This window comes from Rhinatrema bivittatum, chromosome 4, assembly GCF_901001135.1.
Source record: "Rhinatrema bivittatum chromosome 4, aRhiBiv1.1, whole genome shotgun sequence".
NCBI lineage: Eukaryota > Metazoa > Chordata > Amphibia > Gymnophiona > Rhinatrematidae > Rhinatrema > Rhinatrema bivittatum.
Genome location: NC_042618.1, coordinates 209,609,863 through 209,621,966, shown reverse-complemented (window position 1 = coordinate 209,621,966; position 12,104 = coordinate 209,609,863).

Sequence of the window (12,104 nt, the reverse complement as noted above, 5' to 3'; positions counted from 1 at the left end):
GGCATCACCAGCAGGAAAAAGGACGTGATAATGCTCCTGTACAAGTCTTCAGTGAAGCCTCACCTGAAGTATTGTGTTCAATTCTGGAGGCCAAATCTAAAAAAGGATTGAGATAAGACAGAAGTGGTCCGAAGAAAGGCAACCAAAATGGTGTGGGGTATGCACCTAAAGACCTATGAGATGAGACTTGAGGACCTAAATAAATATGTAGAGAAGAGGAGAGACAGAGAGGATATAAATACAGACTTTTAAATACTTAAAAGACATTACAAATGTACAAGAAATAAACCTTTTTCCAATGGAAAGAAATATGTAGAACTAGGGGTCAAGATATGAAGCCTAGGGGATTAGATTCAGAAACATCAGGAAATATTTTTTCATAGAAAGGGTGGTAGATGCCTGAAATGCCCTGCTTGAGGAGGTGATGAAATCAAAACCAGTAACGGAAGTCAAACCATGGAATAAAAACAGAGGACCCCTAGTGGCATGAGGATGGAAATGAAGCAGTGGGGTAACCTATAATAAATTTTCTGCATAAGGGTTACCTGCATGAAGAGGCAGTTACAACCCTAAACAGAAGGCATGGGGGTAACCTGCACAGTGTGGTATTTATAATTCTAAACATCTTACTGGGCAGTGGGCAGAGTGGCTGGGCCATTTTGGTCATAAGAACATAAGATATGCCATACTGGGTCAGACCAAGGGTCCATCAAGCACAGTATCCTGTTTCCAACAGTGGCCAATCCAAGTCACAAGTACCTGGCAAGTACCCAAACATTAGATAGATCACAAGTTACTATTACTTATTAATTACCATCATAGCAGTTTATGGATTTATATCCTAGGAACTTATCTAAACCTTTTTTAAACCCACTTACACTAACTGCTGTAACCACATTCTCTGGCAATGAATTCCAGAGCTTAATTATGCATTTAGTGAAAAATAATTTTCTTCAATTTGTTTTAAATGAGCTACTTGCTAACTTCATGGAGTGTCCCCTGGTCCTTCTATTATCTGAGAGAGTAAATAACCGATTTACATTAACTTGTTCAAGTCCTTTCATGATTTTGTAGATTTCTATCATATCTCCCTCAGTTGTCTCTTCTTCAAACTGAACAGCCCTAACTTATTTAGTCTTTCCTCATAGGGTAGCCGTTCCAAGCCCCTTATCATTTTGGTCGCCCTTCTCTGCACTTTCTCCAGTGCATCTATGTTCTTTTTGAGATGCGGTGACCAGAACTGCACACAGTATTCAAGGTGCGGTCTCACCATGGAAAGATACAGAGGCATTATGACATCCTCCATTTTATTTTCCATTCCCTTCTTAATAATTCCTAACATTCTGTTTGCTTTTTTGATTGCCACAGCTCACTGGGCCGACGATTTCAATGTATTATCCACTATGATGTCTAAATCTCTTTCCTGGGTAGTAATTCCTAAGATAGAACCTAACATTGTTTAACTACAGCAAGGGTTATTTTTACCTATATGCATCACTTTGCACTTGTCCACGTTAAATTTCATCTGCCATTTGGAAGTCTAATCTAACAGTCTTGCAAGATCCTCCTGAAATTCATCACAATCCGCTTGAGATTTAACTACTCTGCATAATTTTGTGTCATCCACAAATTTCATCACCTCACTCATACCCCTTTCCAGATCATTTATAAATATATTAAAAAGCATCGGTCCAAGTACAGATCCCTGAGGCACTCCACTGTTTACCTTTTTCCACTGTGAAAACTGACCATTTAATCCTACTCTCTGTTTCCTATCTTTTAACCAACTTGCAATTCATAAAAGGACATCACATCCCATCCCATGACTTTTTAGTTTTCTTAGAAGCCTCTCATTCGGGACTTTGTCGAATGCCTTCTGAAAATCCAAATACACCACATCTACCGGTTTACCTTTGCTCATATGTTTATTCTAGAGATGTGAATCGTGTGATCGATCGTCTTAACGATCGATTTCGGCTGGGGGGGGGGAAATCGGATCGTCGCGGTTTTGTTTTTGTAAATATCGTGTAAATCGTAAATCGGGGGAGGGCGGGAAAACCGGCACACTAAAACATCCCTAAAACCCACCCCGACCCTTTAAAATAAATCCCCCACCCTCCCGAACCCCCCCCCCAAATGCCTTAACCTGGGGTCCAGAGCGGGGGTCCCGGTGTGATCTTTTACTCTCGGGCCTGCGGTGCGTTGTAGAAATGGCGCCGGCGCTACCTTTGCCCTGTCATATGACAGGTCAAAGGTAGCGCCGGCGCCATTTTGTTTTTTGTCCCCCGACGTCAGGAGCGTAGGAGATCGCTCCCGGACCTCCACTGGACCCCCAGGGACTTTTGGCCAGCTTGGGGGGGTCTCCTGACCCCCACAAGACTTGCCAAAAGTCCAGCGGGTGTCCGGAACGACCTCCTGCAGTCGAATCGTGTTGCCGTACGGCCGGCGCCATTTTGCACAAAATGGCGCCGGCCGTATGGGTGCATACCATTCAGTACAGGAGATTTACTACTCTTCAGTTTGTCAGTCAGGCCTACCAAATCTTCCAGGTTCACCATGATTTGGTTCAGTTGATCTGAATCATCACCCATGAAAACTTTTTCCAGAATGGGTATCTCTCCAATATCCTCTTCAGTAAACACTGAAGCAAAGAAATAATTTAATCTTTCCATGATGGCCTTATCTTCCCTAAGTGCCCCTTTATCCCCTTGATCAAACATCATTTACTATGTTAATAATTGTGAAACTCCCTCCTTGTAAGTTATTCTTTTGCTTTTTGGATTGCTTTCTTCAATAAGGAGGATCGATCACTTACAATTATATGGAGTCATTTATCAATTTGAAAAAATTTCCGCATAGTCTTTGAGATGCTATGAACATTGAAACAAGATCCCTAAAGGTTGGAAGATGGAAAATGAAGAAAATAGTGCATGGGGGTAACCTTCTCAGTGGCGGTTACTACCCTTAGCAGTATGCATGTGGATAACTACCCTTAACCAATAAGCCTTGATGCTTTTGACACAACTGCAACATTGCTCTCTGCTTTGATGGCAGGGGGAGGGGAATTGGATTTAGACGACAACCAACTAGGGCTCCGACTTTTACGGTATGGAGTACTGATATGCAGACATAAGGGGAAAAGCACAGGACTACGTCTAAGGCCAAGTCCAAAGAAAAAGCACGTCAAGCAGCATGGTCTAAATTTTCAAGAAGGCTCCTCACCCAGTAAAAATGTTGCTATGTTAATATATGACTTGGGGGTAACCTGCACAGAGCAGCAGCTACTACCCTTAACAGAAACATGGGAGTAACCTGCATGGAGCAGCGGTTACTATCTTAAGTAACTTGCTGGGCAGATTGGCTGGACCATTTGGTCTTTTCTTGCCGTCAATATGTTATTATGTTCAAAATTAAGAATGCTTTGTGACAGATTTCATTTTTTAATATTACCCTAAAACAGGTGTAAGGAGCCATAAGGATTCCTTACCAAAAGGAGTAAGCCATTTTCTTGGAAAGGTACAGGAAGATTTCTTAGCTAGAGGTTTGGGTTTTGCTGCCCCATGTGGGAGAAGCAGACATTCCAGACAATGTATTCAAAGCCTTTACAAACCCCTGCCACCATCTCAGAGTGTGGATTTTTGAGCTGGATTTCCTAAGTTAACCTTCTAAAGGGCAGCATGTCCTAGGCTGATCCAAGTTTATTAATTTTTCCTGCATTTGGACTCTGAAATCTCTCTAAATAGAGGGCTGGGACAAGTAAGGAAACAGAATGCCTTATCCCCTGCATTTTTGTCCATGGTTTGTTTGAAAACTTTTTGGTTAAGCGTGGAAGACATTTTCATTCCACCCTTCCTGCCTCTAGTTTGGTTTCCCTTTGAATGAGCTTTTTACATTTTTGTTTCTTGAGGACCCAAGGGCTCAGAGACTCAGAGTTGGGGTATCTGAAGAAAGTGGTACTTTACCTGGGAAGAAGTGTCATCATTTAAGAATGGCCTCCTATCCATTCTCAGAGAGGAGGAAAAGGAGAAGTATGATTTGAGATCTTGTGCTATGGGTGCAGGTAAGAGTTATTTGGAAAGAGTGGGAAGTTTGATTCCCCATTGGTGCTGCAGAGTGAGAAGTGGAGACTAGTGAAGATTACAGAAAAGGTATGAAAATTACGATTTTTCAAACTGGAAGAAAGTTGGGATGAAATGTTCTTCCCATTCCCATGGGGAGGATCTAGCTGATATTCAAAGATATCTGGTTAAGTAAGTTAGCTGGCTAAGACTTATCCAGCTTACAAGAGATATTCAGCAGCATGGCTATGCTGCTGAATATTCTCATAAAAATCGCTAGTTAACCGGATAAGTCTTATCCAGCTAAATTTAGACCTGCTATTGAGGTGTTTGCCTCTCCTATTTTGTTTTGCTTTTCTCCTTAATTAGTAACTAACTGGACTACGGCCTTCAGGAATACAGGAAAGTAAGAAGAAGCTGGTAACAGGATAAATCATATTCAATATTCAATATTCTCTCTCTATTTTAGAATTCAATATGAGTTTTCTCCAGTGGGGACATTGTTAGGCATGGACACAGGAGCCCCATGCCCTGACTGTGTTAGGAATGTGGACCCTTGGGCCGGCTGAGACAGATGGTGTTGCACTGTGGGGAGCCCACAGTGGACGTCGCAGCCGGGAGGCAGCGCTAAAAAGGTTGTCCTGAGAAGGCTTCACCACTGGAAGCCCGAGGTCCCCCCAGGAGGAGCCCGTAGGGATCCGGGCCTCTTGGACTTGGTCGCAGAGGATTGCACCTGAGGACCAGAAGAGAAGCCCGAAGAGGTAGTCCAGCGAAGCGGCTGAGCCCAGGAGGTCTGAAGAGACTTCACCCTTGGAATCTCGCGGCCCCCCTGGGAGGAGCCCGTGAGGACCCGAGCCGCTGGGACTCAGGCGAAACCTCCAGGCGGGTGAAGCACAGGATACCTGAGGAAGAGGAGAGGGCTGAAACTGGAGTCCAGGGACGAGCCAAGGTCGGAAGCCGGGAGTCAGATGCCAAAGACAAAGCCAGGGATGGAAGCTGAAGCCGGAGTCAGTGGATGAAGCAGGGTCAGAAGCCAGAAGCTGAAGATGATCAGGGATCCAGATGCAGCAACTAGAAACTCTAACAGAGTGAACCTCGTTGCAAGACGAGGCATTGAAGCAGCTGCAGGATTTAAATAACCCCGCAGCGTCTGACGTCATCACTAGGGCTGTCCTTCAGTTCCTATGCTGGCCCCTTTAAATCTGGAGCCCCCTGCGCGCGCACGCGCCTTGGGGGCGGGGCCAGCGACGGAGGATCGGTGGCGTCTCCCTCAGAGGGAATGCTGCGGCAGGAGGTAATTTGGGCCTAGGCGGCCAAAGGAGGCTTCCAGTGGCCCAGGCTGGCCGCGAGGTAAGAGGAGTCTTTTAAAATACCCCATTTAATGTATTATTAGACAATCTTTTAAATAAGATGGAGATGCCCTACTCAAAATTTTAAAAAGTAAAGATTAAAATAATCACTTCTTGTTTAATATTTTATGGCAGCCAATGTATTTAAGGATTGGTGTAATTTTTTCACAATGCCCTGATTTAGTAAAGCGCTGAGCTTTACATTTTTAACTAAATGTAGTTTATGTAATAGGTAAACTTATATAGAGAAAATTACAGTAGTCTAACCAAGATTATACCAGTAGATAAAGCCCTTCTGTAAAAGCATCATCTTCCAAAAAAGGACATAAACATTTAATCCTAGAATGATGAAAAAAAAAAAGCAGATTTTGTAAAAGCCTGGACCTACAGCTAAAATTTCACTACCAGATCTGATAATATGGCAAGGCTGTAACTTTCTCACTAAAGCAATCTGGTACTCTGTCTGTAAATACTTTCTTGATCAAATTCTCTGCTGATTTTCTCCTTATCCATAAAGGTTTCATTTTTGCGGGATTCAGTTTTAGCCTATGGGCTTTCATCTAGAATATAGTATCAGTTAAACAGTAAAGTGCGAGCCACTTGGAAAATGACCCCCTTAGTCTCCTTCCCTCCTCCTGACGTTGTAGCTGAGCTTGTGGCTCCGGCACCTTGTGCCACTGTTAACTAAAGCCCTTTGCACAACTGGCTCCTTTCCCTACTCACAGGACTACACCATACATCCATTTTCTAAAGAAATTTCACTGCTTATTCTCTCACTGGATTTTCTTCTTTTGCTACACGTCCTGTCTGTCTTGTCAGCTGTTTGCTTTTCTTTCACAGTTGGTACATTTTTTAACCAAATCTCTTTTTTTCTTTCAGTTTGTGAATGGGATCAGCATTTATCACCCTTCAGAGGATACTGTAAGGCCCAGTTAAACTTCCGTTCAGGGTGTTTGTATATAGCCTGAAAGAGTAGTCCCCTCCCCCCTCCCCCCTCCCCCAACCCCCTTTCCCACCCAGCCACCTCTCTAAAAACTGCCATACCTGGGAACTTATTTGGGGGAGGGGGGAGATGCATGCGTCTGCTCTCTCTTTTACCATCCCACCACCACTCTCTCATACATACGCATTCTCTCCAGGTCCGACCCCAGGACTCTTCCTCTTCCCTGACGCCGCACACTTTCCCACCCTCCACTGACCGCCCAGCACTGCCCCCATAGGCACACACAGGCCAATGCAGAAAGGTGCATTCACCTGAACCCACAGGTTTACCTGCTCTTTAATGCACATTTTGGGAGCATAAACCTTACTACCGATGAAGCAAGGCGTTGTACACTCACAGAATGAGTGTTCAAGAACGTGTGGTCAGCTCAGTGCCCTCACATGGAAATTCCATGAAAACGAGGAATTGCCCTCCCAGTGCAGAGAGGTGCGCTGGCTGAGCACACATTTTATTAATGCTAGAAACTTTAATCCTGGTCAGAGGTGGAGTAAAGTTTCTAATGCTGGATATTCTGCCAAGGCTCCCCACCCACCCGCCCACAAAGATAGGCAGCAGAAGCTCAACAGTGCATTTATTTTTTATGTCTAACCATGGCTAGATAGCCAGCAAGGAGCACAACAAAAGTTATGCTCCTAAATTAGGAGCACAAGAGAAGATATGCTTCTATGCGCCTTCTCCCATTCAGCCCTTCTCCGTCTGAGTTAAAATATGCGGTCAGCCTTTGCTGACCGCACATTTTAACTCCTGACGCATTAGCATAACATTAGCTTACTGCATTGGGAGTTGAAAGAATTTTTAATCTTGCATTAAAACTGTGTGCTGAAATTCAGCACACAGGCTCTTAACGCTCATGTAACCCCTTTTTTAGAAAGTGGTAACTCCCTTTAGGGCATATAACTCATTTATGTATTGGGGCTGCTCCAGCTAGCATTTCACATCCCAATCTGGCTCTCCATCCCTGGGGTGAATTCTTTTTGTAGGTGGGGAAGTTTTCGCTTATGGCCCAAAACAATGAAAAAAGGTTGCCAGTGTATATCTTTAAAGTGTATCTGTTTGTGCTTCCCATGAGGTGAGATGCAACAATGAGTACACTAGGGGTGTGCATTCGGATTGACCGCATTAGTAAAACGCAACTCATATTTTTTTTTTACTTAAAAAATTGATTCGACATAAACGATCGGATTTCCCACATATCGAACATAGATATGTTCGATATGTGGGAAATCGCGATTGTTGAGCCAAAATAAAAATATAAACCCCCTCACCCTCCTTAATCCCCCCCCCCGACTTACCACAACTCCCTGGTGATGGAGCGAGGAGTGAGGACGCCATTTCTGCAATCCTTGGCGAGAAGCATGTGACGTCGGCGGCACGTCGAGTGACGCCGGCGTCACGTGATTCCCGACTTGTTCGCGCCGGACGGCTCGTTCGGCCCAAAAAGAACTTTTGGCCAGCTTGGGGGGGCCTCCTGACCCCCCCAACTCGCTGGGAATCACGTGGCGCCGCGTCACTCAGACGCGACGTCACGTGATTCCCGGCAAGTTCGCGCTGGACGGCTCGATCGGCCCAAAAAGAACTTTTGGCCAGCTTGGGGGGGTCAGGAGGCCCCCCCAAGCTCCCACCAGGGAGTTGTGGTAAGTCTGGGGGGGGGATTAAGGAGGGTGAGGGGGTTTAAATTTTTTTTTTGCACATATGTACATATACCCAACTCATTGGATTTTTTTTATGTTCATATTGGCCGCAAGTGGGACCCCCTTTCGGACATAAAAAATATGAACATAAAATTTTGCTCTGCACATCCCTAGAGTACACAGGACCAGTGCTGGGTGTAAAATAATAGTTTACTGATTCATGAAGTTAAAGAAAGTCCACTGACCAAAAATGAATGTATAGCTGACTGTTGAGACAGGATTTTCTGCATGGTAGGTAGGTGTCCTTACTATAGATATCTGGGTAGAGCCCACAGTGATTTTTTTTTTTTTTTTTTTTTCCTTTTTTCCTTCCACGGGGCTCCAGCGGTGAACTTGGCCTGCGCGTTCGGCGCTGAAGCCCGTCGGGGTAAGGCCTCCTGTTCCGCTCACCCCGATCGGGCTCCCTCGCCGATCGCCGGCCCTTCTCTCTAGCTGCTCACCTACCTGAAAGGACGCGATCCTCCGCCTCCAGCCGACCTCGATCGGAGCCGCGAACCCCTGCCTCCAGCCGGCCTCGACCCGGACCACGAGCCCACGCCACCAGCAGGCCCCGAGCCGAGCCGCGAGCCTTCGCCCCGAACCGCCCACAAAAACGTCGCGGCGGTGACGTCAGAGGTGCGACCAGCGGGGTATTTAAACTGCCGCTCTCCTCTTCTTCCTCCTTTTCCTTCCACGGGGCTCCAGCGGTGAACTTGGCCTGCGCGTTCGGCGCTGAAGCCCGTCGGGGTAAGGCCTCCTGTTCCGCTCACCCCGATCGGGCTCCCTCGCCTATCGCCGGCCATTCTCTTCAGCTGCTCACCTACCTGAAAGGACGCGATCCTCCGCCTCCAGCCGACCTCGATCGGAGCCGCGAACCCCTGCCTCCAGCCGGCCTCGACCCGGACCACGAGCCCACGCCACCAGCAGGCCCCGAGCCGAGCCGCGAGCCTTCGCCCCGAACCGCCCACAAAAACGTCGCGGCGGTGACATCAGAGGTGCGACCGGCGGGGTATTTAAACTTCCACTCTCCCTGGCGTCGCGCGCCGGGCGTCGCGCGCACGAAGGAGCGCGACAAAGGGGCCTGCCCCTTTGTTTCGCCCCTTCGTTTCGCCCCTCGCTTCCCCGAGCAGTTTCACACCAATATTACACTAGAGCTCAACCAGCGTCCAACATGCTCACGTCCTTCCAGCTCCCTTCCGTCAAGCAACCACCCAGCGCCCTTACAGCGCCCTCTAAGTAATCAACCTTCCTGCGCCCTCCCATCAAGCACCCAGCAAGCAAACTCAGCAAGCATCCAGCCTGCGCCCTCTCAGCAAGCACTCAGCAAGCAACCATACTGCGCCCGCTCAGCAAGCAACCAGCAAGCAAACTCAGCAAGCAACCAGTCTACGCCCTCGCAGCAAGCACTCAGCAAGCAAACTCAGCAAGCAAACTCAGCAAGCAACCAGCCTGCGCCCTTTCAGCAAGCACTCAGCAAGCAAACTCAGCAAGCAACCAGCCTGCGCCCTTTCAGCAAGCAACCAGCCTGCGCCCTCTCAGCAAGCAACCAGTCTGCGCCCTCGCAGCAAGCACTCAGCAAGCAAACTCAGCAAGCAACCAGCCTGCGCCCTCTCAGCAAGCAACCAGCCTGCGCCCTCTCAGCAAGCAGTCTGCGCCCTCCCAGCAAGCAACCAGTCTGCGCCCTCTCAGCAAGCAACCAGTCTGCGCCCTCTCAGCAAGCACTCAGCAAGCTACCAGTCTGCGCCCTCCCAGCAAGCAACCAGTCTGCGCCCTCTCAGCAAGCAACCAGTCTGCGCCCTCTCAGCAAGCACTCAGCAAGCTACCAGTCTGCGCCCTCACAGCAAGCAACCAGTCTACGCCTTTTCAAGCTACCAGTCTGCACCCATTTAGCAAGCATCCTTCCAGCGTTCTTCCAGAGCACTAACCAACCAATTATTTATCTCCTAATCTCAGCCTATCCTCCCATCTGCCATCCGCCTACACTCTGCGCCAGCCAGCTAACCTCCCACAATGTCTCTTGCTCTTCCAATACCAATCTTACAACACCGCCTCCTATCTAAAAGAACATCTACCAGACGAGCCCCCCACAATAACTTAAAAACCCTCACCCCTATCTTGATCACACCAATTACCCAGCTTCTAGGCCTCTCCCTCTTTTCACTCTCTCTTTTCAATGCACAATCTCTAACGAAGAAATCCCTAATTTTCAATGATTATCTCACCGACGCCAAGCCAGATATCTGTGCAGTAACCGAAACATGGCTTAAGCCCTCAGATACAGCTTTAATAAACCAACTACCTACACAAACCTATGACTTCTTCTCACTCCCGAGACTGAAAAAAAGAGGAGGGGGCATCCTTCTGGCTACCAAAAAAAGCCTTAACTTCTCCCAACATCCCTTCAGCTCTAACTCAAAACTGGAAGTCGGCTTCTTCACCTCACAACATCTTCAAATCCTTCTTGTCTACGCCCCCCCGGGACTCCTAGAAGCAGATGTCTCCCCCCTCCTTGAAATCACCACCATGCTCATCAACCTGGATACTCCAGCAATCATTTTAGGAGATTTCAATCTGCACATAGACAATCCCTCACCATCTAACAGCTGCGTAACACTCATCACAGCCCTGTCTGCTATGGGATTCCAACAACTAGTCAACGAACCCACACACAAAGCGGGTCACACTCTGGACTTGATTTTCGTCAACAAGGGCATTACGACTACATCCAATTTGAAGAACAAAAAGGTTCCATGGTCAGACCACACTCTCATCTCTACCTCATTCACGCTGAAAAAATCCAACACTCCCTACTCCCCCTCTCCTTCATTCCACTACAAGAGGCGATGCTCACCAGAAGACCTTAACAACCAATTGGTCTCACAGCTACCCCTATTAGACCTCACCGACCCGAACACTGCCATTCGCTCCTGGAACAACATAACAGAAAACATAGCCAACAAACTCTGTCCTTCAACTACAAAAAGATCTCACACCAATGCATCCAACAGACAACCGTGGTTCACTAATGAACTCAGAAAACTAAAACAAAGTTTAAGAAAAAAAGAAGCGACTTGGCGCAAAACCCCTTGTGACATCACCATTTTTTCATACAAATCCACACTTTACCAGTACAAATCTCTCACCTCAAAATCAAAAAAAGACTATTATGCATCTAAGATTCACAACCTGGTTTTTGACGCCAAAGCCCTCTTCGCTTATGTCTCCAGCCTCACTCAAACCATTCCGCGAGAAATCCCAGGCAACATGGCACAACCCAAAGCGGAAGAACTCGCTCAGTTTTTCCAAAATAAAATCACCAATCTCTTAACACAACTGCCTTCCAATACAGCCGACCTCCAGACATATCAACAACCTGCCCACAAAAACGTCAGCTTAAACACCTTTGAACCCGTCTCTTCCACGGAGATACAAACCATCCTGAGAAGAATGAAACCTTCGTCTCATCCTGCAGACCACATCCCCTCCAAACTTCTTCTATCTATTCCAGACACAATAGCCACTTCATTGAAAAATATCATCAACTGCTCTCTAGCCCAAGGAACCTTCCCAGATGATCTTAAATTGGCCTCAATCTCACCGCTCCTAAAGAAACCCAACCTAGACCCGAAGGACCCTAACAACTTCCACCCCATAGCTAACCTCCCATTCATCGCCAAGATCATGGAAAAACTAGTGAACTCTCAACTCTCAGATTTCATCGAAGACAACAATCTTCTCTTCATCCCACAACACGGCTTCCGTAAAAATCGAGGCACAGAATCCCTCCTCACTTCGTTGACAGACCATATCTTACTGGGCCTCGACAAAGGAAACTCTTTTCTATTGATCTTGTTAGACCTATCAGCAGCGTTCGACACGGTCAACCACACCATCCTCTTAAACCAGTTATCGTCCATAGGAATCTGCGGCACCGTCCTATCTTGGTTCAAAACCTCTCTCAACAACAGAGGTTACAAAGTTAAACTCCAAAACAAGGAATCCTCAAGATTTGACTCTGCCATAG